Source organism: Pezoporus flaviventris, unplaced genomic scaffold (genome assembly GCF_033815535.1).
Source record: "Pezoporus flaviventris isolate CSIRO_AGI_PZ_B2104156 unplaced genomic scaffold, CSIRO_AGI_Pfla_v1 ptg000001l, whole genome shotgun sequence".
Classification (NCBI taxonomy): domain Eukaryota; kingdom Metazoa; phylum Chordata; class Aves; order Psittaciformes; family Psittacidae; genus Pezoporus; species Pezoporus flaviventris.
This window is the reverse complement of record NW_026892549.1, coordinates 13581054-13603770: the sequence shown is the minus strand read 5'-3', so window position 1 is coordinate 13603770 and position 22717 is coordinate 13581054. Positions and strand designations below refer to the sequence as shown.

The 22717-nt window shown below is 41.6% G+C and overlaps 1 long non-coding RNA gene across 2 annotated transcripts; it reads right to left on the bottom strand.

Annotated features, from left to right (window-relative positions):
* Nucleotides 1-3211: 3211 nt before the first annotated feature.
* On the bottom strand, nt 3212-20919 carry LOC133264877 (uncharacterized). 2 transcript variants are annotated; one of them, XR_009741794.1, is made up of 4 exons: nt 20320-20919; nt 19319-19461; nt 10543-10613; nt 3212-4929 (listed from the first exon to the last, which is right to left on the bottom strand). It is a non-coding gene; the product is annotated as an uncharacterized LOC133264877 (long non-coding RNA). The 2 variants fall into 2 exon arrangements; XR_009741792.1 differs by having other exon boundaries at nt 3213-4929; nt 19319-20919.
* Nucleotides 20920-22717: the final 1798 nt, after the last annotated feature.

Below are 22717 nucleotides of genomic sequence, written 5' to 3'. Positions count from 1 at the left end.
TGACAGAAATCAGTGTAGTGCCCCAGGTGTCACCCAAGTGAGACACTGAATGGAAGATAAAACAGGTTGCTCTTCCAGTCACAGAGCCAGCATTAACATCATGGAGTGAGGCTTGAGGTGGTGATAACAATGTTACCTCAATCATAATAAGTCAACATACAGGTTTTGATTACACAGAATAATATGCAGAATAACACTACCACATTCTCTCATGCAGCTTTTGAACCAGACACCTTCATGCTTAGGGTGATACTGCAGCTGTCATCTCATCCCTCTTTGGATGAGAAGGTTTCTTCTTCACCTCCTGTCTGGTACCTTGTACACTAGAGAGAACAGACCATATGTATGTGAAAGAAGCAAAACCTCACACTCTGGGCTGAGGAGATATTAAGATCTCTTGATTGAGTATCTTGGTGGTACTGAGCACAACTCAGATGCCTTACCACTTCACCAGAATTAAATGTTTTGTCTTGCTATTGTATGTCCACTTAAGAGCCTCTTTAACACTGCAGTTTAATATTCATGTCATCAACACTGCTGTTAAAACCAAAATGGTATAAATAATGAATTAATATGTATGTGCAGATCTCTATTTTGCCCAGCATTTCTTACACCATTTTTATTGGAGCCTCAGAATTCTGAAAGCAAATCCAAATGTTCTTCCTCCTTAAGCCTGACTTTGTTGTTGCCATCACTGCACAAATCAATAGCTCCACCCAAATGGACCACTCCTGCCAGTGCTAACAGCAGTTGAACTACATTGATATGCCAGGCAGACCCTCAACAGGCATAGGAATGATCTGGTTTTATCAGCTTCGCTTACTGAATTGTAATAAATTTAGTAGACAGGTCTGTCCTTCACTGCGCAGGGCCTGCAAGGACTCTACTGGGCTAAAATGTGCATGACCATGGCACAGGCCTTCCAGATTAGGAGCCTATTTGATGTTAGAGACATCTCAGTGAATTTACTGTGAAGGCACTCTCATATAAGCAAGCAAAGCAAAACCATACAAGGTGCATGACTCAGCTTCAGCTGGGGTTTGCCTTCAGAAAGCAAAACTTGGGACTACATGATCGGTAAGCAAAAGTGAACTCCTTTCTGCCTCAACAGAACAAACTCCATTTGGCAGAAAGTGAACTCCTTTCTGCCTCAACAGAACAAACTCCATTTGGCCCTAGCTCTGCCTTTTGGGAGGGAATTTTGAAAAACAATCTGTACATGGACTTTCGTTTGGTTTGTTTTCCCTGGTTTTTGAAAACTTCATTGGAGTAGACTTTTTTATGACTATGCTTTTAATCCAAACTCTACAGTAAGGCCCAGCTTGAAATAAAAAGGGGACAAGACCATCAAAGGGTCAATTGTCAGTTTCAGTTTTAAAATTATTTGGGGTACAATGAAACCTGAAATATACCACCAATATTAGGCCTAGGGCAAGACTTTTCAATACTATGTGTAACCCAGGAGATGCAGAGGTTAAATTTCAAATTTGCTTAAGATGAAACACCCAAAGTAGCATGGACTTTTAAAGCCATTTTACTATCAGAAGTGCATTCAAAGGGTGTTCTTACCTTCTTTGTTATTTATCAGATAAGTATACATTTTGTGGAGCTGCAGCTGCCCCACAGTCAATGATGGAACTATATTTATTTTTTATCCTTGAAGTTATGGTCTGATCAAGTAAAAAGACCAATTAGTAAAGACTACAAATTTATGTAACTATAAACTATATTCAGTATGTTCTGTCACCACAGAGAACAGATGAGTTTTTAACATCACGAGTCTGTAGTTCAACGCTTGCTCAAACATCCAGTTTCGGGAAGTGCCACAATTTTTAAAGATTTTGATGAAAGCCAGGCATTAAGAAGTTAGGTGCCTTTCCTCAAGGCAACATCTTATTCAGATCAGGAGACCATTTTCCCTTCCTGCTCTTGAAAAGCACTTTGTCATTCACTCAGTATGTCCTATTAGCAGAAAATAGGGAAAGTTCTGATGCATCATAGCGTGTGTCTGAAATTCTAATTAACAAGAAGTCATCTGTAGTTGTCCAACATCATATTATTAATTCAGAAAGCAATAAAGGGATATATTTCAGACTGAAGAAGAAGATACGTAGTGAATGGGGTCATAGTATTTCACTACACATAATTTGTCATGATCTTTAACTATTTCAAACCAATAGAAGTCAAGTTGTACAATGCCTTACCTTGAATATAATTTCTCACAAATAAAAAGTAGTTACACTGATATGTTTTATTCTCATGAGCTTAAAATCTAAATTAGATCTAAATCTGTATAACCCAGGGTTCCATAAGGAAGTGTATTTTTACTGTGACTATGTAGACTTTTGTTCTTTATGTATTTTTGAGCAAGAAAAGCAATTCTAGGGACATTATAATATGCTTTCTGGCATTATGATCAATACATACATTCATTTATTTAAAATTCTATTTAGTATCAGGAACAGTAGATTGGATAATTCATTAAAAAAGCACATCTCAATTAAATTCTAATTAACTTTACATTCCAAAAGTCTTAGGGAAGACGCTTTTTAACCTACACCTCTTCAAAAATCAAGACTTTTCAAAATATATTGTCACTAAGTAAAAGTTTCATCTTCCTTCCTATTTAAAAAAAAAAAAAAAGTTAATTCTGAACTACAAGGAAACCCAAATCATTCATTCATTCATTATCTTTCCAGCAAGAGGATGTGCAGTTACTAGAATTTTATACAATTAGTGCTCTGAGAGTCCTTTAAATACAAACCTATGAGAGGAAAGTGAAAACAAATCGAGTTCATTGTGACTGGCTGGAAAAAAATGCTTAAATCAATATGACTATGACTCATCTGCTCATCATTTAGCCATTACCTGGGAGACAAGGACCTCCTGCTATGCCTGATTTTTTAATTTTTTTTAATACAGATTTACACTGCCTCAATTCTGCAGACACATATGAAGCCAAAGTCATTCCAGACTCGCCCTGTAGTACTGTTTACTCTTCATATCTGATTTTATTTATTCCTGTTTGTTCTTTACATTGGATACAGAGATAAACACATACAAATATTGGTATGTTCAAAGAAGTTTAGTACAACAGCAACGGAGGGCAAAAGCCGCCATCTCACATTTATAACATCCCAAAGAAAATTACAACATAATGATTCTCCTAAAGAAGAAAACATAGGTTTTAAAATATTTTCTTTGAATTAAACCTTACAATGAAGAAGAATGCTGCATGTTTTAGAAGTATTTTGAAGTATTAAAAAAAAAATAAATCAAAAGCAGGGTTAAAACTTGTTTGTAGTGCAAGTTCAAAAACAGAAACTTTATTGTCTGGTGTTCAACATACAAGAATCCTAAGAACATAAGGCATATAACTAAGGAAAAGGACATTTTGGTGACCCTATGGACACACAAGGCTTAATCCTTATCCTACTGGCACCAATAGAAATCCCAAATCTGCTCAAATCAGTGGTGTTTGACCAGGGTCTGCCACTGGGATGAGAATCAGAGACGTTGTGTATATGCCTGGCTCTTACTGAAAGCCACAAAACTTCCCCAGAAAAGTGGCCCCTGGGTTTTTAGGCAGTACATGTCTGGGCAGCAAATGCTACTTGGTCATAATTGTGACAAAGCAAAGCCTTTAATTCTGGTTCCTAAACTGGAATACATGACCATTTCTTCTCTTGGGGAGATGAAACAGGAGTCAGTGCCATCTCTGTAAGAAAAGCCTATGATGCAACCTCAAAATAAATACACTTATTTGCATATACAAACACTGGAACCACATATGCATCCACTAATATCCCTTCTTTAAACTGTTAGGAATATCACATATGCTACAGCTCACACCAAGCAGAATAATGAGGGAGGTGTTGTTTCTTGATATTTTTATAAGTTCATATAACCCTACTGTCAAAGCAACTCTAGGTTTATCAGAGCTATCATATAAAAAAGGACTTATCATAAGCAAGGTTATTTAATACTCAGCTGTCTTAACTTCAGCCCTCTCTCAGGCCTGTGTGTATAAACTCTTTATTACAGCCTAATCACACCACAGCTACAGAAAGACAGACTCTGAACTGAATGGCTACTGTCACCTCCTTCTCTCTTTTCCTTTCTCAGGAGGTTAAACGTGGAAAAAATAATTATAAAAAAATAAAGTCTACTCGATGTGTGTCTAAAAAGAAGTGTAAATAGGTATGGAAAACCTATGAGAAAACTGTTACGGAAGGTGCCTAAATGGCAAAGTGCAAAGTGTGACAAGAAAATTATGTTGGCATACAAAAGGCACAAGAATAAGAAAGATGTGGTACAATAGATAGCTGGCGTGAGCCTATCAACTGGCTGGTGGCTTCTGTTCCACCCACCTCCCCCTCAATATCTTCATTTTTTTGTTGTTATAAAGGACATTCATGATCAGTAACAATGTTATAATGATAGCAAATGCAGGATTTAAGGTGTATAAAACCTTCAGCCAACATTAGAAAGCCACCAAGGGGGAGTTACCTTGCACAAGGTTCTATTTAGTGATGTCTCCACTCTTTCACTCCCTGACTGCAAATCAGCATTTTTAGTGGACAATAGGCTCAGCAGTGGCCTTATGATTGCCTCTTTTCAAATGGAAATGGTTATCCTAACTCCTCTGCCAGGTTTTTCTTACTATAGCACAAATTGCAGTTTAAAAGGCTCGGGGGGGGGGGGGGGGGGGGGGGGGGAATCTTAGCTGAATATCTTTTTTTTATTCGACAAACTGACATGTAAATTACCCTTTAAGTGCTCCACTCTAGGGCTCTGATCATCTCCTAATTGTCACAGTCAATTGTAGCCAACAGTCTCTTCAATCCCAAGCGCTTTGACAACAAGCACAAGGATCAAAGCAGAATCAGCTCCCTTCAATATCCTTCTGTTTAGGATGCTACAAAAATCCTGAAAAAGAAAGGTGTAAGGGCATTAGTGGAGAAGGAACTGAGAGTAGAAAGTACTATAGCAGTAATTTTCTTCTTCACTAATATCATATATCCTTATATAGTCTGTTATCCCATGTTCAGCCGGAATGCATAAGCATCCCAGAGAATAAATAGTTTAAAATGACTCGGATATATTAGTACTTAAAAATAAATTCATAATGCATTTCTGCTGCCTTCTGTATGCCTCCCCTCATCTTTCCCCCTCCAGATTTCACCTCCCCTCTGGGAAGGAGTAGAACAGCTATTATTTTTTAAGCAAATTCATTTTTTTCCTAGAGCAGTCCCACAGTGTCTTCCAGGATGAACTGGGTTGCAAACCAGCCTATTCTACTGGAAACCAAATTTTATTCATGTGGTTAGTACAACTTAGACATGTAGCAGGTTATTCATGCAGCTCTGCTTTTGCTTTCTGAAGTGCCTATAACCAACCCATGGTCAGGCAGAGGCTGGAGTAAAACCCACTCATTCAGTCCAGCTCTAGAACAGCCAGTTTCAGTCACATCCAAAATGGACTAGGAAGAAAGATGAGAATAAATACAGCAGTCCTAAAAGTCTTCCCAGGTTAAAAAAATATATATATTTGCTATAATTCTGAAAGAAGGTTCACCTTTTGTTGTATCCAAGACCACTTTAGATCAGCACCATGCTACATCACTTAGATTTTTGTACTAGCTTGCTGTGTTTGATGATATGAGCTTGCTTGCTCTGAAATACTCTTTCATACCCTCAGTGCCTCACAGACACTCAAAGTAAGCCTTGTTGAATTCATGTTTCTAGGGAATAGGAGTAAGGCGGAGCTATTCTAAGTCATATTTTTACTTCAAAACTTGTACATATCCACGAATGTAGCAGTAACTCCCACAGAGGCTCACAAACAGCTTCTGCCACACAGGCTGCAGGGGAGGAATAGCACGGCTCCTGCAGAAAATGTGCTGCTGGAGTGGGAGAAAGCCTGCAGGATACCAAGGAAGAAAACTGGGAATGTGCCAAGCTCCAGAGTAACTCAGAAGGATCTCCAAATGGCTAAAGAGGCTCTACAGGGTTAGACAACCAAATCCTTTTGGCATCTCCAATGATCTTGCTGACATACAGAAAGGAAGCAAGAGACTATATCCATTATCCTGGAGCTCTGTATCTCCCACTCCTGCAAAAGATACTTCCCACAAGAGATTGCTTGAGTGCCTGAAGTCCATGGGAATTTGGAGGTGAAAATTTATTTGCTCTTTCATGAGAAATTAATTCACTTCTTACAGCTATTTTTAAGAAACCGACATATTTCTTAAAGATGACACACCTTATCCACTGGCTCACATAAAACTGGAGGAATTGTTAGAGAGAGCTGAATGAGTTTAACAACCTGCTGCCCCCATCTTATGGGTCCCACTTTCATCGCCCAAATTCTGGGTTTCTGTGTACAAGATGAGTTGAATTAGATTCACAGACCAGCAGAAACCCAGTCATTTGTGTACCAGGACTCCCAGGAAAGGCTTGCAGGTAGATGTTCCTAAACCATTGCCTACATCATGCTCCCCAAAGAAGACCAAAAGGTTTAAGATGCAAATAATAACCTTATTTGCACACAGGAAAGACTTGGAGCTCATAGAGAAAATGCCGCAGATACAGTGAGACTTCCTACAGAGCTGCCTCTGCACACATCCACTGCTTCCTGCTCCTGCCTGCACCCACCACCTTGTACCCAGCCATGGTTAGAGCCCCTGGCACCACCTTCCACACAAAAATGAGTTAGAGATGCTAGATGTAGATAACACACTAGAAAAAGACTGGTAAGAAAAAAGTGTTTTCAATAATGAATAGGAACAAAAAGTCAAAATTTCTCATGGGAAAGATATTTTTAAAAATGTTGAATGAGAAACATCAAAAGCACTCATTTGAATGATGTGGAAATAATATAGAAGGTTAATCTAATATATCATTTAAAATAAATACAAAACCAAAATTATAAAATTGAAGTAAAACTTTGGTCTTGTGAAGATGTTTTATTTCCATATCATCAAAGGAAAATATTTTAACTCTTTCTGAACAAAAATTTAACTGAAAAAAGCATATTCTAAAGAAAATTTTCCAGCTTAGTGAAATGTGCTTTCTCTACCAGTGAATTTACAAATATTTTGCAGCTTTGTATAAAGATCAATATCTTCCCCGGAGAGATGAATTCTGAGGTGGCTTCAGTTATAATGTTTATAGTATTTTCCTTAATATTCCACCACACAAGGCAAACCCCTTTATCTTCTAGGAAGATTATTCTAAGACACTAGGACACCTTCCAAATGAAACGTTCCCAACATTAGCAAATTGTTCTATGACCATTTAGCTCACTAGAATTAACCTGGTATAGAAAGATATTTTCACCTCTTCATTTACCCACAGAATGCCACATGCCAAGAAAGAACTGCAAGGTCACCTGGAATGCAGTTAACTTTTTTTTCCTAAACTATGCTTATTTAAACAACTGAAACATTTCCCAATAACAGGACATCAGCCAACAGAGCCTGCACTGTTTTCTCATTTTGCTTGAAAATGCGTCCAAATAGTTATTACAACTTATTATAACTGTTCGTTCTCAGCTTTGCCTGCAAAGCTGTTGCTGATAGTCTGCAGAGAGATGAATAGAACAGTAGTCCTGGACATTTTCCTTAGCTGCAAAATCATAATAAATAAGGTTAAAATAATATTATTTTGCTATCAGTGTTTTTCTATTGAGGTAATCCCTATCATGTTTGCAAAGTACAAATTTCATTACCAGAAAGTAGTAGAGGGTCCACATGACTGTGAAGGGAAGGGATGTGGCAATTTTCCCTTAAAATAAGACACACATCATGGAAGAAGTTGAAAAAAGCCCTGCCCTATCAGAGAATATGTTGTTTCTTTCAATGCAAGGAACCCACAGCACTTGAGAGTGTTAGACAGACTAAGCCGTTTTTTGCACATGACCATTTCACGATACTTCAGAAGTTGCAATTTATTACGGGTGATTGAACGATTGCCTTGCATGACTGTAACAAGGGGAAAGTTACCATGATATTGCTTATGCAATGGAGCAGCAGGCAAGAAAACAGCTCCTCCAGCTGCGTCCCACACAGAGCAACAAGTCATGGGGCTGCCTAGGAGCACAGGGACTCCTCTGAAAGCGTTACCCCAAAAACGGAGCACTGAATGTCCATCAGAAGCATGGTTTACTGATAGGATACTGGTGCTCTTTCTTACAGACTTTAACACCCCCCCCCCCCCCCCCAGTCTGGTTGTAAAGGAATGGAATAATACTGTTCATTGTGTTACTGACATTTCTCTCAGAGGGGGGTGGCTTTTCAGTAAGCAGTTATATTTCCTAATTTAGTTCTCCACCACAATCGTGGATTTTTGCAGCCCTTATTTTTATGCTTCTAAAAAGCAAAAGGATGAAAGGTTACATTTGGGAAGTCTTGAAGTGACAACCAAAGCTGCAGTGATGTGATGTGACATGAAAGTCCATGGCCACATAACCACTTCAGGACTATTGCAAGGTTACTGATACGGCTCCTAAATTACCAATGATAAACTGATGTGCTCTGGTCATTAAATTCTTTTTCAATTCAGTATTTCAGGCAACAAAGACACTCTCTGGAATGCCTTGCAGGTATCAGTGCTGAGTTTGTCAAAAACTCAGCATCAAGCCATTACCTTTGCAACAGCCAAAGCTATGTGAAGTGCCTTGAGAAGTCCTTAGGAAGCCATTTGCTTAAGCCTTAGCTGGGACTTGTTTTAAGGAAGTCACATGCTGCATTTTAAGTGATTATTTCTCAACAGAGCTCAGTGGTAGGGAGAGAGGGCTGGTGGCCACAGCTCCTTCTGTGCAAAGACAGAGATTCAAGCTGGTGGTCACAGGACTTACACTGAAGGAGCTAAGTTGTGTGCAACTGCTTGCTCTTGGGGAGAAGAGGCTTTCTTGGGTGTCTTCATTGCTCATTAGCACAGTTTCTACTGCAGTTAGCTCAACCATAAAGCTTCTACTCTAGCCACATCCTCCTAAGCCCAGGAAAAGAATTGCAATCCCTTTTTATAGAGGAGGACATTGGGACTGTTTTAACAGTGGGATCCAAGTTGACTAAAAGCTAATAAGAAGTGAAGCCACTGTTCAGTGAATTCACCAAAGTCATAAAAAATTGGTTTCAGAGCTAGGGCCACAGCATGGCAGCTCCCAAGTCCTAATCCATGCTCAGGCTGTTTGGTATCACAAAGACCTTCCTGCTTTTAACTTCTGCTAGGTCAGCACTTGGCAGCTCCATACATTGAGGACATTTCCCACTTTCAGGCTCATGAACGACAAAATACAGAACAGGATCATCATTCACCAACACCGACGTTAGAACTTGATTGTAAAGAGAGCTGTTTCAAATAATAACCAGAGTTAGGAAAGCATGTCTAACCACATATCTATTCAGAAGACTATTATGCAGCGTATATCAGCTCAGACACGAGCTTGCTTCATAAAACTGGTTTCAATATTGGATTTTAAGTTTATGGCATCTGATAGAGTGAATATAGGCATTGTTTTACAATAGCAGAATTTCTGTCTATTACTAATCTGTAGTTTTAATTGACACTAAGAACAAAGAACCACAAGAATAGATTGATTGCCCATTTTTCACAGCCCATCTATCTTGCATATAGTTACTGGGGACTCATATACCACCAGTTTAGAAACATGCATAATTGCTTATGGTCAACATCGTATCAGTGCCAGATCACACATTAAACAGATAACCACCATTATTATAAGAGCAACTTCCTTGACCTCATATTTTGGTCTGGCTCTGAATTCCTGTACTTTACCGGTTTGGTTTGTTGCATTATGCCAGCCTTCTGCCTGTACATGTCATCTTCTACTCCTGTAAGTGACCAGTGCAACAGAGAGCTTCCTATAAAAATGTATTTTTGAGCACACAAATGGAATAAATTCAAGAAATATGATCACAGTTGCTCCTGCAATGTTTTTATAAACACAGAGTCTCTGCTTTTTTATTATAGTTAAGGTACAGTGTGTTATTTGGCAGAGGAATCTCACTTCAAAATGTAAAAGGTTCAGGCAACCACATATTTGGAAGTAGAAATCTTTCCTTAAAACATGGCTCTGGTTTTTAAACATAGCAAAATTTCTGGAAACTTCAATTTCTTAAAGTCTGCCAAATCTCCAGTCACATGTAACATATTCTTGGGGCTTACATATAATGTTTCAAGTAATAAACAACATCTTGTTTAGTGCAGGAAGGAAAAAAAGGGGGGAAAGCACTCATTAAGAGTCAAAGCTCTACCTCAGTACTAAAAACAAAACATGTTCCTTGCAATGAAACCTCAGAATAACTTTTATGCTGTATTAATAAGAGATTCATGTGCTCTTCAAATTTTTAATAATTGCAGTTAAAATAGTAGGTTAAATCCTTACAGTAATTAGATAAATTATGTTACAAAAGAAAGAACATTTCATATTTGTTGAAGCACACTCAGACTTTCAATAACAAAGAAAAATTCTGTTCATCTTAATTTGATAACAGAAGGAGTTACATATTGTACATACCTATGCAACGTCAGTAGCCCTTCAATGCTCTCTAAATTCATTTATCATGCATGTTTTATTCAGGAACAAGGCTGTATTTAAAAAAAGAAAAAAAAAGTTGTTTCCATATGAAGGCTCATCATGCAGAATATTCATAGCTTAAATATATGCACACTCATCTCTTCTAGTCAGACACCATTTCAGTCCACTCATCAGAATACACATTAACAAAATGATATTGAGATACAAAAACAGCATACTGCAGCCAGGATTGAAGTATGGGCCATAATACCTACCTCACTGGTTCTAGTAAGGTTTAATTAATTAATGCTTATGAGTTTCTAAGATCATCACTTCAATTCATCATAACCCCAAATTTTTGTATCCCACTTTTTCCCTTAGCTCAACAGTGAGTTTATTTTGGAAGGTGGTGCATTTATAGAGTAATGAACAGATGAAAGCAGTTGGAGTGATTTGCAGGAGGATAAAAGGGAGCAGGAATCTTTCCCTTTTTCTTTTGCTCGTCATTTGGTATCAGGTTTAAGAAGAGCATGAAGCTTCATGTTATGCAAGGCTTTTCTCAAGAAGCAACTCCTGACCAAAACTACAACAGAAAAATATGCAAGAACATTACATCAAAGAATTTAGTATTAGTTTGGGAAAGTTCCATGCTTATATTTACATTAATTAAAGATGTGTATGAACCACGAATCTCAGAGGATGCATGGATGCAGGCATTTGGTTCTTGTCTCATTTCTAATAATTATTAGATACATTGGATGGAAATAGAATCATAGAATCATAGAATAGTTAGGGTTCGAAAGGACCTTAAGATCATCTAGTTCCAACCCCCCTGCCGTGGGCAGGGACACCTTACGCTAAATCATATCACCCAAGGCCTCGTCCAACCTCGTCTTGAACACTACCAGGGATGGCGCATTCACAACTTGCTTCAGCAAGCCATTCCAGTGCCTCACCACCCTAACAGGAAAGAATTTCCTTCTTATATCCAATCTAAACTTCCCCTGGTTAAGTTTTAACCCGTTACCCCTTGTCCTATCACTACAATCTCTAATGAAGAGTCCCTCTCCAGCATCCCTATAGGCCCCCTTCAGATACTGGAAGGCTGCTATGAAGTCTCCACGCAGCCTTCTCTTCTCCAGGCTGAACAGCCCCAACTTTCTCAGCCTGTCTTCATATGGGAGGTTCTCCAGTCCCCTGATCATCCTCATGGCCCTTCTCTGGACTTGTTTCAACAGTTCCATGTCCTTTCTATGTTGAGGACACCAGAACTGCACACAATACTCCACGTGAGGTCTCACAAGAGCAGAGTAGAGGGGCAGGTTCACCTCCTTCAACCTACTGGTCACGCTCCTTTTGATGCAGCCCAGGATACGGTTGGCTTTCTGGGCTGCAAGTGCACACTGAAGCCGGCCCATGTTCATTTTCTCATCAACCAACACCCCTAAGTCCTTCTCCACAGGGCTGCTCTGAACCTCTTTTCTGCCTAACCTGTAGCTGTGCCTGGGATTGCTCCGACCCAGGTGTAGGACCTTGCACTTGGCATGGTTAAACTTCATAAGGTTGGCATCAGCCCACCTCACAACCATGTCAAGGTCCCTCTGGATGGCATTCCTTCTCTCCAGAGTATCAACCGAACCACACAGCTTGGTGTCATCAGCAAACTTGCTGAGGGCGCACTCAATCCCACTGTCCATGTCAGCGACAAAGATGTTGAACAAGACCGGTCCCAACATCGATCCCTGAGGGACGCCACTCGTTACTGGTCTCCAGACAGACATTGAGCCTTTGACCACAACTCTTTGTGTGCGGCCATCCAGCCAGTTCTTTATCCACCGAGTGGTCCATCCATCAAATTGATGTCCCTCCAGTTTAGAGACAAGGATGTCATGTGGGAGAGTGTCGAACACTTTACACAAGTCCAGGTAGATGACATCAACTGCTCTACCCCTGTCCATCAGTTCTGTAGCCCCATCATAGAAGGCCACCAAATCTCTTTACCCTCCCAGTCGTTCCCCCAGACTATTTACATTTGAGAGTTTTGAATTTTTTGAATGGCCTTTTAATGCTGTTGAGACTTGTTTGCTGATGGTGATGGGAATCACCATGCTAACACGCATACAGAGTGTGTTTTGCCCACTACTGATTTCAAGAGTTAAGCAGAGTCAGGTTTGGGTCTTGTCTGGGGTCAAACGACGATGTGGGAGGACCAAGAGATTTTCCCTGAGGCTGGACAGCCATGAGTGGCAGGGTGTGTGGGATAGTATGGGCAAGTATCTAGGTCAGTGGGCCCCTCCAGTACTTTGGAATTTCACTACCGAACAACTGCAAAATCCAGAAGAATTAGTAAAACACTTAAATGAGGTGTGTGGTCATTCTGGCCATACCAGAGATGGACAAATCATGGCAACATGCTGGGGCTTGGCCTATGCTTACAGGGCCTTGTTCAACACTATCCAGCACCTTCAAAAGGAAAAGAATGTCGGCGGATCTGAGGGCAAAGCGACAGTCGCTACTCAAACTTTGGCTGCAATGAACTGCGCAGCTACCCCAGCAGCAAGTACAGCAGCTGCTCAAACTTCAACCGCAACAGACAGCGCGGTTACCCCAGCTCCAAGCCCAGCAGCTGCACCAACCCCAGCGACAAGTACAGTCGCTACTCAAACTTTGGCCTCAATGAACAGAGCAGCTACCCTAGTGGCAAGTACAGCAGCTGCTCAAACTTCAACTGCAACAGACAGCACGGTTACCCCAGCTCCAAGCACAGCAGCTACACCACCCCCAGCAACAAGTACAGTCGCTACTCAAACCACAGTGATAATCACTGCAGCCAAACCAGAGGACCAATTCGTACCAATATCGGTTGCCCCTGTACACAAGAGAACAAGCAAAAAGGAGGCAAAAAGGGTAAAGCGAGATGAAGAAACAACGAATTCACCACCCGGTCCAGAATCTGATCAGGAGTCATCATCACATGACGAAGAAGAAGAAGAAGAAGAGGTAACTTCTCGACCTCGGACCTCAACCGAGCTGCGGAATATGCGAAAAGATTTTACCCGTCAACCAGGGGAGCACATCATCACCTGGTTACTCCGATGCTGGGACAATGGGGCCGATGGTCACGAACTAGAAGGTACAGAAGCCAAGCAGCTGGGATCACTTGCTAGAGAAGGGGGAATTGACAAAGCAATTGCAAGAGAGAAAAATCCCCTCAGCCTTTGGAGGCGGCTCTTGGCAGCTGTGAAAGAAAGGTTTCCGTACAAGGACGATGTTACGAGTCGTTCGGCCAAGTGGACTACTATAGACAAAGGCATCCAGTCTCTGAGGGAATCGGCCATCGTAGAGATGCTCTATCACATCAAGCCGAATAACAGGGATACACCTATAGATCCAGATGAACTTGAATGTACACGACCCATGTGGCGAAAACTTACATGGAATGCACCGTCATCATATGCCCATTCATTGGCAACAGTAACCTGGAATGACATAGTACCACTAACAGTGGATGAAATGGTTCATAAACTCCGAGAGTTCGAAGACAATCTCACCCCTTCCATCATCTCAGCTGTGAAAAAACTGTCCCAGGACCTCGAACAATTGAGGGACGATCTATCTGATTTATCCAGCTCCTCACGTGTACCAATACACATCTCAGCTATTAACAAAAGGCGTCCTATTGTTCAAGAGAGGAGATACAGGAGGTATACGCCACCGGGTACCCTATGGTTTTACCTGAGGGACCACGGAGAAGACATGACAAAGTGGGATGGAAAACCTACTTCAGCTTTGGAGGAACGGGTGAGTGAACTGAAGAGGGGACCAAGGGCCAAGACTGATCGTCCCATGAGAGCTACGGCTTCAGTCTCTGGTGAGCAGTTTCCCAGATGGAATGGAAGAGATGATTTTACTCCAGCTCCTGTGATAACGAAGAATAATCCCTTTCACCACGACTTAAGTGTCCAATGCTGTGACGACAATTAGAGGGGCCCTGCCTCCAGCCAGGTGGAGGTAGGGGACAATCGGATTTACTGGACTGTGTGGATCAGATGGCCTGGCACATCAGTCCCACAGAAGTATAAGGCTCTAGTAGATACCGGTGCACAGTGTACCCTGATGCCATCAAGCTGTCAAGGGGTGGAACCCATCTATATTTCTGGAGTAACAGGAGGATCCCAAGAGTTGACTGTGCTGGAGGCTGAAATCAGCCTGACTGGGAGGGAGTGGCAAAAGCACCCTATTGTGACTGGTCCAGAGGCTCCATGCATCCTCGGCATAGACTACCTCAAGAGAGGGTACTTCAAAGACCCAAAAGGGTACCGGTGGGCTTTTGGTATTGCTGCTTTGGAGACTGAGGAAATTGAGCAGCTGTCCACCTTGCCTGGTCTCTCAGAAGATCCCTCTGCTGTGGGGTTGCTGAAAGTTGAAGAACAACAAGTGCCAATTGCGACCGCAACAGTGCACCGGCGGCAATATCGCACCAACCGAGACTCCCTGATTCCCATCCATCAGCTGATCCGTAGACTGGAGAGTCAGGGGGTGATCAGCAGGACCCGCTCACCCTTTAATAGCCCCATATGGCCAGTGCGAAAGTCTAATGGAGAATGGAGACTAACAGTAGACTATCGTGGCCTGAATAAAGTCACACCACCATTGAGTGCTGCCGTACCGGACATGCTAGAACTTCAGTATGAACTAGAGTCAAAGGCAGCCAAGTGGTATGCCAAGATTGATATTGCCAGCGCATTTTTCTCAATTCCTTTGGCAGCAGAGTGCAGGCCACAGTTTGCTTTTACTTGGAGGGGTGTCCAGTTCACTTGGAACCGACTGCCCCAGGGGTGGAAACACAGCCCTACCATTTGCCATGGACTGATCCAGACTGCACTGGAACAGGGGCAAGCTCCAGAACACCTGCAATACATTGATGACATTATTGTGTGGGGCGATACAGCGGAAGAAGTCATTAAGAAAGGGAGGAAAATAATCCAAATCCTGCTGAAAGCCAGTTTTGCCATAAAACAGAGTAAGGTCAAGGGACCTGCACAGGAGATTCAATTTTTGGGAATAAAATGGTAAGATGGACGTAGACAGATCCCCACAGATGTGATCAACAAGATAACAGCAATGTCTCCACCAACTAATAAGAAAGAAACGCAAGCTTTCTTGGGTGCAGTGGGGTTCTGGAGAATGCACATCCCAAATTACAGTTCGATTGTAAGCCTTCTCTATCATGTGACCCGGAAGAAGAATGATTTTAAATGGGGCCCTGAGCAGCAACAAGCCTTTGAGCAAATTAAATGCGAGATAGTTCATGCAGTAGCCCTTGGACCAGTCCAGACTGGGCCAGATGTAAAAAATGTGCTGTACACTGCAGCTGGGGAGAACGGTCCTACCTGGAGCCTCTGGCAGAAAGCTCCAGGGGAGACTCAAGGTCGACCCCTCGGCTTTTGGAGTCGGGGATATAAAGGATCTGAGGCCAGCTAAACCCCAACTGAGAGAGAGATACTGGCAGCCTATGAAGGGGTTCGAGCTGCTTCGGAAGTGATTGGCACTGAAGCACAGCTCCTCTTGGCACCCCGGTTGCCCGTGCTGGGCTGGATGTTCAAAGGCAGGGTCTCCTCTACACATCATGCAACTGATGCTACATGGAGTAAATGGGCTGCACTAATTACACAACGAACTCGAATAGGAAATCTCAGTTGTCCAGGCATTCTAGAAGTCATCATGGACTGGCCAGAGGGCAAAGATTTTGGAATGTCACCAAAGGAGGAGGTGGTGCGTGCTGAAGAGGCCCCACCATATAATAAACTGTCAGAAAGTGAAAAGCAGTATGCCTTGTTTACTGATGGCTCTTGCCGTATTGTGGGAAAGCATCGGAGATGGAAGGCAGCTGTATGGAGTCCTGGACGACAAGTTGCAGAAACTGCTGAAGGAGAGGGTGAATCGAGTCAGTTTGCCGAGGTGAAAGCCATCCAGCTGGCCCTGGACATTGCTGAACGAGAAAAGTGGCCAGTACTTTATCTCTATACTGACTCATGGATGGTGGCAAATGCCCTGTGGGGGTGGTTGAAGCAATGGAAGCAGAGCAACTGGCAACGCAGAGGTAAACCCATCTGGGCTGCTGCACTGTGGAAAGATATTGCTGCCCGGGTGCAGAACCTGGTGGTGAAGGTACGTCATGTAGATGCCCATGTACCCAAGAGTCGGGCCACTGAGGAACACCAGAACAACCAACAAGTGGATAAAGCGGCTAAGATTGAAGTGGCTCAGATGGACTTAGATTGGCAACATAAAGGTGAATTATTTTTGGCCCGGTGGGCCCATGACACTTCAGGCCATCAGGGCAGAGATGCAACATATAGATGGGCCCGTGATCGAGGGGTGGACTTAACAATGGACACTATTGCCCAGGTTATTCATGAGCGTGAAACATGTGCTGCAATTAAACAAGCCAAGCGGTTAAAGCCTCTTTGGTATGGAGGACGATGGTTGAAGTATAAATATGGGGAGGCCTAGCAGATTGACTATATCACACTGCCACCAACCCGCCAAGGCAAGCGCCATGTGCTTACCATGGTGGAAGCAACCACCGGGTGGCTGGAAACATACGCTGTGCCCCATGCCACTGCCCGGAACACTATCCTGGGCCTTGAGAAACAGATTTTGTGGCAACACGGCACCCCAGAGAGAATTGAGTCAGACAATGGGACTCATTTCCAGAATAAGCTTATAGATATTTGGGCCAAAGAGCATGGCATTGAGTGGGTATATCACATCCCCTACCATGCACCAGCCTCTGGGAAAATCGAACGGTACAATGGGCTGTTAAAAACTACACTGAGAGCAATGGGTGGGGGAACTTTCAAGCATTGGGATACACACTTACCAAAGGCCACCTGGTTGGTCAACACCAGAGGATCTGCCAACAGGGCCGGCCCAGCCCAGTCAGAACTTTTACATATTGTAGAGGGAGACAAAGTTCCCATGGTGCATATGAAGAATTTGCTGGGGAAGACAGTCTGGATTATTCCTGCTTCAGGTAAAGTCAAACCCACTCGTGGGATTGCTTTTGCTCAGGGACCTGGATATACTTGGTGGGTAATGCGGGAAGATGGGGAAGTCCGATGTATACCTCAAGGGGATTTGATTTTAGGGGAAAACAGCCAGTGAACTCAATTGTATGCTGTTGCCTGCTGTGTAATACTATTATAGCCCATCAACTAGATGTCTCCAGGTCACCAGCGACTGGCCCTGACTTCCCTCCAGCCATCATCCCAACAGAGAATGAACTTTGAACATCATGGGCCGAATGGACTCAGCAGAATTAAAGGGATTGGTCCATGCACTAAGAAAATGATCTTTTCCTCTTGGTCTGTATGTATATGGATGTATATATGTGGGAGAGCGATGGTGTATTGAAAATGTGGGATCTGAGCGCGACGTGAATGGTATGGAATAAGGGGTGGATAATGTCCTGGGTTCAGCAGTAGCAGTCATGTTTTTCCTTTGTGTTAGCTGGTGCAGTGCTGTGTTTTGACTTCTAGCCTGAGAACAGTGTTGGTGAAGCCGATGTTTTCGGTTGTTGCTAAGTGATGTTTACCCTGACCAAGGACTTTGTGAGGCTCATGCTCTGCCAGGGAGGAGGGGAAGCTGTGAGGAAGCAGGGATGGCGCGCCTGACCCGGGCTAGCCCTGGAGGTATTCCATACCACAGCACGTCATGCCCGGGGTGGGGGGTAACTGGGAGTTACCCGGAAGGACACGGGCTTCCGGGTGGAACTCGTTTTCTTGGCCAGTGGTATCGTATTCTCTTCCTTTGTTATTTTCCCTTATCATTGTTGTAGTTGATAGTAGCGGTGGTGATTTGTGTACATTGGTTGCTGGACTGTTCTTGTCTCAACCCGTAGGAGTTGCACTCTTTCGATCCTCCTCCCCGTTCCTCCGGGAGCGGGGAAGCGGAGAGCCCCGGTGGGGAGGGGGGGGGGGGGACACAGACCTCGATTGTTGTCAGCTCGGCACCACTCACTGGGAGTGAGTGAAAAAGTTACCTGACTGGGTTTAAACCACGACACAGGATTTCCCCTTAGTGAAGCCATGCTGGCTGTCACCAAGTACCTTGTTGATTTTCATGTGCCTTAGCATGCCATCCAGGAGAATCTGCTCCAAGATTTTGCCAGGCCCAGAGGTGAGACTGACTGCTCTGTAATTCCCCGGGTCATCCATTTTCCCCTTCTTGAAAATGGGGGTTATATTTCCCTTTTTCCAGTTGTCGGGAACTTCACCTGACTGCCATGATTTCTCAAATATGATGGCCAGTGGCTTCGCAACTTCATTTGCCAGCTCCTTCAGGACCCGTGGATGGATCTCATCAGGACCCATGGACTTGTGCACGTTCAGATTTTTAAGATGGTCTCGAACCAGTTCCTCTCCTACAGTGGGCCTAGGGTCTTCATTCTCACAGTCCCTGCATCTGCCTTCCAAGACTTGGGTGGTTTGGTCAGAGCCTTTGCCAGTGATGACCGAGGCAAAGAAGTCAGTCAGAACCTCAGCCTTCTCCAAATCCTGTGTAGCCAGTTCTCCTGAGAGCTTCCTGAGGGGGCCTACATTCTCCCTAGTCTGTTTTTTATTTGCTATGTACTTGTAGAACACCTTCTTGTTATCTTTAATACCTCTAGCTAAGTTTAATTCTTATCTAGCTAAGTTTAATTCCAAATAGTTGGAAAGAAAATTAATAAGAGAATGAATCAACAAAATTAATAGCAATTTCAAATACTTACATGTATAGGCTTTCATTCAAGGGCACAACAAGATAAAATTAGTAGTCTCTAGTAAAGCAAAATATGGTTTGATCAAACTTCCCTTTGGTGGAATCTTCTTTAAAGACTTCAGATTTTGGCATTAAATAATTTGGGTTAGGGAACTTAATGAAAAAGAAAGGGAAGATTATCTGGTGAAATTCCAAGATTGCCATAGATTTCAGGGAAGAAACCAGATTAAGACAACAAAATTACTGGTGGGAGAAAAGCTGATAAAGAAGACTAGAATTTGATAATGGATGAATTTAATTATTCTGGTGTTGATTGGTATGATAACTATGTGGAAGCTAACAAAGTTTGTAGCTGCATTGCTATTAGTCCATTGAGCAACCCGTAGCTGTGCTGAGCCCCATACTTGGAGTTAAGCATGTATATTGTTATAAAATTAATTTTAATTATAAAATATAACTTTAATTAAGATTAATTTCAATTAAACTTTTAAAATTAATGATAGGAGCTTCAAGCCTCACTGTCATAAAAATCTTCATAGTTTTAAAGGATAAATCAATAAAAAACATTCTTAGAGAGAAAAGCTTGGGAGTTTCACAAAGTAAATATACTTGGGTCAAAAGAACAATCAAGAACATCAGAATGTGCTCTTATTATTCATTCAAAGACAAAAAACTTATGAACAATAAAAGTATTGACACAACCAATGGTGGGGGGGAAATGTGACAATAACACACAATAGTGACAATCTGATAGCAGTGAACTAGGGGAAAATAAATATGCTTTTGTGAGGGGTGTTTTGTAGTTATTAAAAAGTTCTTCTGACTGGATTTCAAAGATGGGGCCTTATCTTTCAGGACTTACAAATATAGTTTCTCCTTTAGATATTTTTGTTCCTGGCATACCAAACCAAGGGCTTAGCAGTTTATAAATGGAATTGACCTCGTGCAGTCCCATGACCAGAAAATAAGTCTCCAGTTCCATATATTAGGTATTTAATATAATCAACAGACGTGGGAACAGGTACTTAAAATGCAGTTCTCCCTCAAGATGGAATAGCTCCATCAAGAAGAGTGGGCAGCAACCACCAAAGCTTGTTAAAGCTGAGGTCTTCATCTTTCAGGTCTCTTTCAGACCAATACTAAAATTGACTGGGTTTTCCTGTGGGCTGGACACACAGTTTCATCATAAACTTGTGTGGAAACAAGCACTCTGGCTGATGCTGCGCTTTGTACAACACTGAAGACTTTTCATCTGCTATTGAAAGAAAGAGGTCTAACCCTGGTGTGGCAGATGTTAGGAACCACCACAGGATTTGGTGTGTTACCAGGCTGCTAAGTAACGCATGCAGAGCCTGTGGTGTCCCTAAAACCTTCCTGACATAAATGAATATTGTTTTCCCTACTGTTTCCTTGGCTTGTAGAGAAAGCTCTAATCTCTTATATCCAATTTCCATCCCATATTTCTATAATGAGAAGGCTGGTCCCAGGTTGGTCAAAACCTTTCCTAGCAGTCTTGCTTTCTCATTGGTTAAAACCATATTCATTCTTTTCATAAAAATTAATCCTCTTTCAGGGAGAAACCCAGTTTTCATTAAAAAAAAAAAAAACAAAACAAACCTTGGAAAAAATAAGATTTACTTTTACAGGAAAAAAATTTTCTGTTTGGAACCATAACCACAATACTCCACTGCTTGTTCTTTGCCATGCTTTACAAGCCAGACTGTAGTTCATGCGAAGAATCACACTTCAACAGAGAGACCTGAACACCACAGGAGGCAGAGACCCTATTTATACAGGACTGTGGCACCCAAACTGCAGCACCTAAGGAACAGGCCCAGTAAGAACTAGATAATACAAATTTCATTTGGGTTAGTCTTAAATTTTTCACCTGGTTTCAGTTCAAGGGGAGGAACTATTTTCAGTTCTAAAGGGGTACTTTTCCAATATTACAATCAAACTAAGCATGAATCTAATATTAATAAACTACTTACTGTATTTACCAAAAATTGCCAAGTTCCTCATTGTAATAGAAAGATCTACAGATGTGAACAGAAAGCTGGGAAGGATAGTAAACATTCTAAAACAGTAAAATAATTAAAAAATAAAGCATAAGAAACTGCTAATCTGAAACGCAGTATTATATAATGCATAGAACTCAATAAAACATTAAGAACTGTTTTTGCAGCAGCAAATAAATGTATAATTCTTGAGCCAAAGAAATCCATACAAAATGTGGACAGAGATCTGTAATAAATCAGAAATGTTAAGAAGCTTCCCAACAGTCATTTTGATCTCTTGGCAATGAAGTAAAGCAAGTGCAGTGCTTAAGGGTTAAGTCCTCATCTCACATAAATCAAGTTAACACCATTTAAGTTAGCAAAATGTATTCAAAGTCAAATTCATTTACTCCAGCCAAATATCTGTTCCTAACTCTATCCTTTGCATTTTTTAGTGCATTAACTATTTTAAAATATTCGGCTTTAAAGCCCAGTATACTTCAGTGTAACCTCCATTACATATACAGACTTTTGTGTACACATGCATATGCAAAGTATCTATACATATGAATTTTTTTTAAGTCATAATATAAAGAAATTAACATAACAGAATTCATAGCCATGAAAAATAGAATAGGAATAGTTTTGCAGGATTTAATGAGGAAATGAGCTGAAAATCCTAATTTGAGTAGAGTTAACCAATGTGGATATATGAACAGGAAATCTTGCTAAAATAATTTGTTGGAATTCTTCAAATATATCCCTGCCAAGGCAGACAAGAAAAATACTATGAATGGTATACAATATGCCTAGAATTTCAAAAGAGTTTGATAAGATCCGACATTGGAGATTACTGGCAAGGTACAAAGCCACTGCATAAATAATAACAAACTTTAATGAACTGATAACAGTCTAAAAACAGCATTCAAGGAATGACTTAGAGATTGGCAGTTAATACAGGGTAGTGCTTTGGTCAGGTTAGGAGCTTGTCTTGTCTCTAATCTATGTAAAAGAGTTAAATCAGAGTACCAAAAGTAGTATACCAAAATGTGCCAGGAACACAAAAGTTACAGGGGCTTTAACAACAGTTGTCTAACACCAGTTATAAATGCAAGATCCAGATCAACAGCAAATGCAACATCAGCACTGCCAGGAATGTGCTGCTGTGCTGGAGCACAAAGCTGATAAAGCAATGTAAATGGGGGTTTTATTTTGATGCAGTGGAAAATATGGAAACATGCTCCACATAGGCAGAGGGATGGAAAGAAATGGTGAAGGGTGTTACATGAGGGGCAGAGGGAGAGCTAACTGCTGATCAGAGAGAAGGGAAGAGCTCAAGGAGGAAATGGAGTTCCAGGAAAAGGGAAGGAATAGGCAAGAGAATGCTTTGAGCTTTCTAATCATTAGAAGAT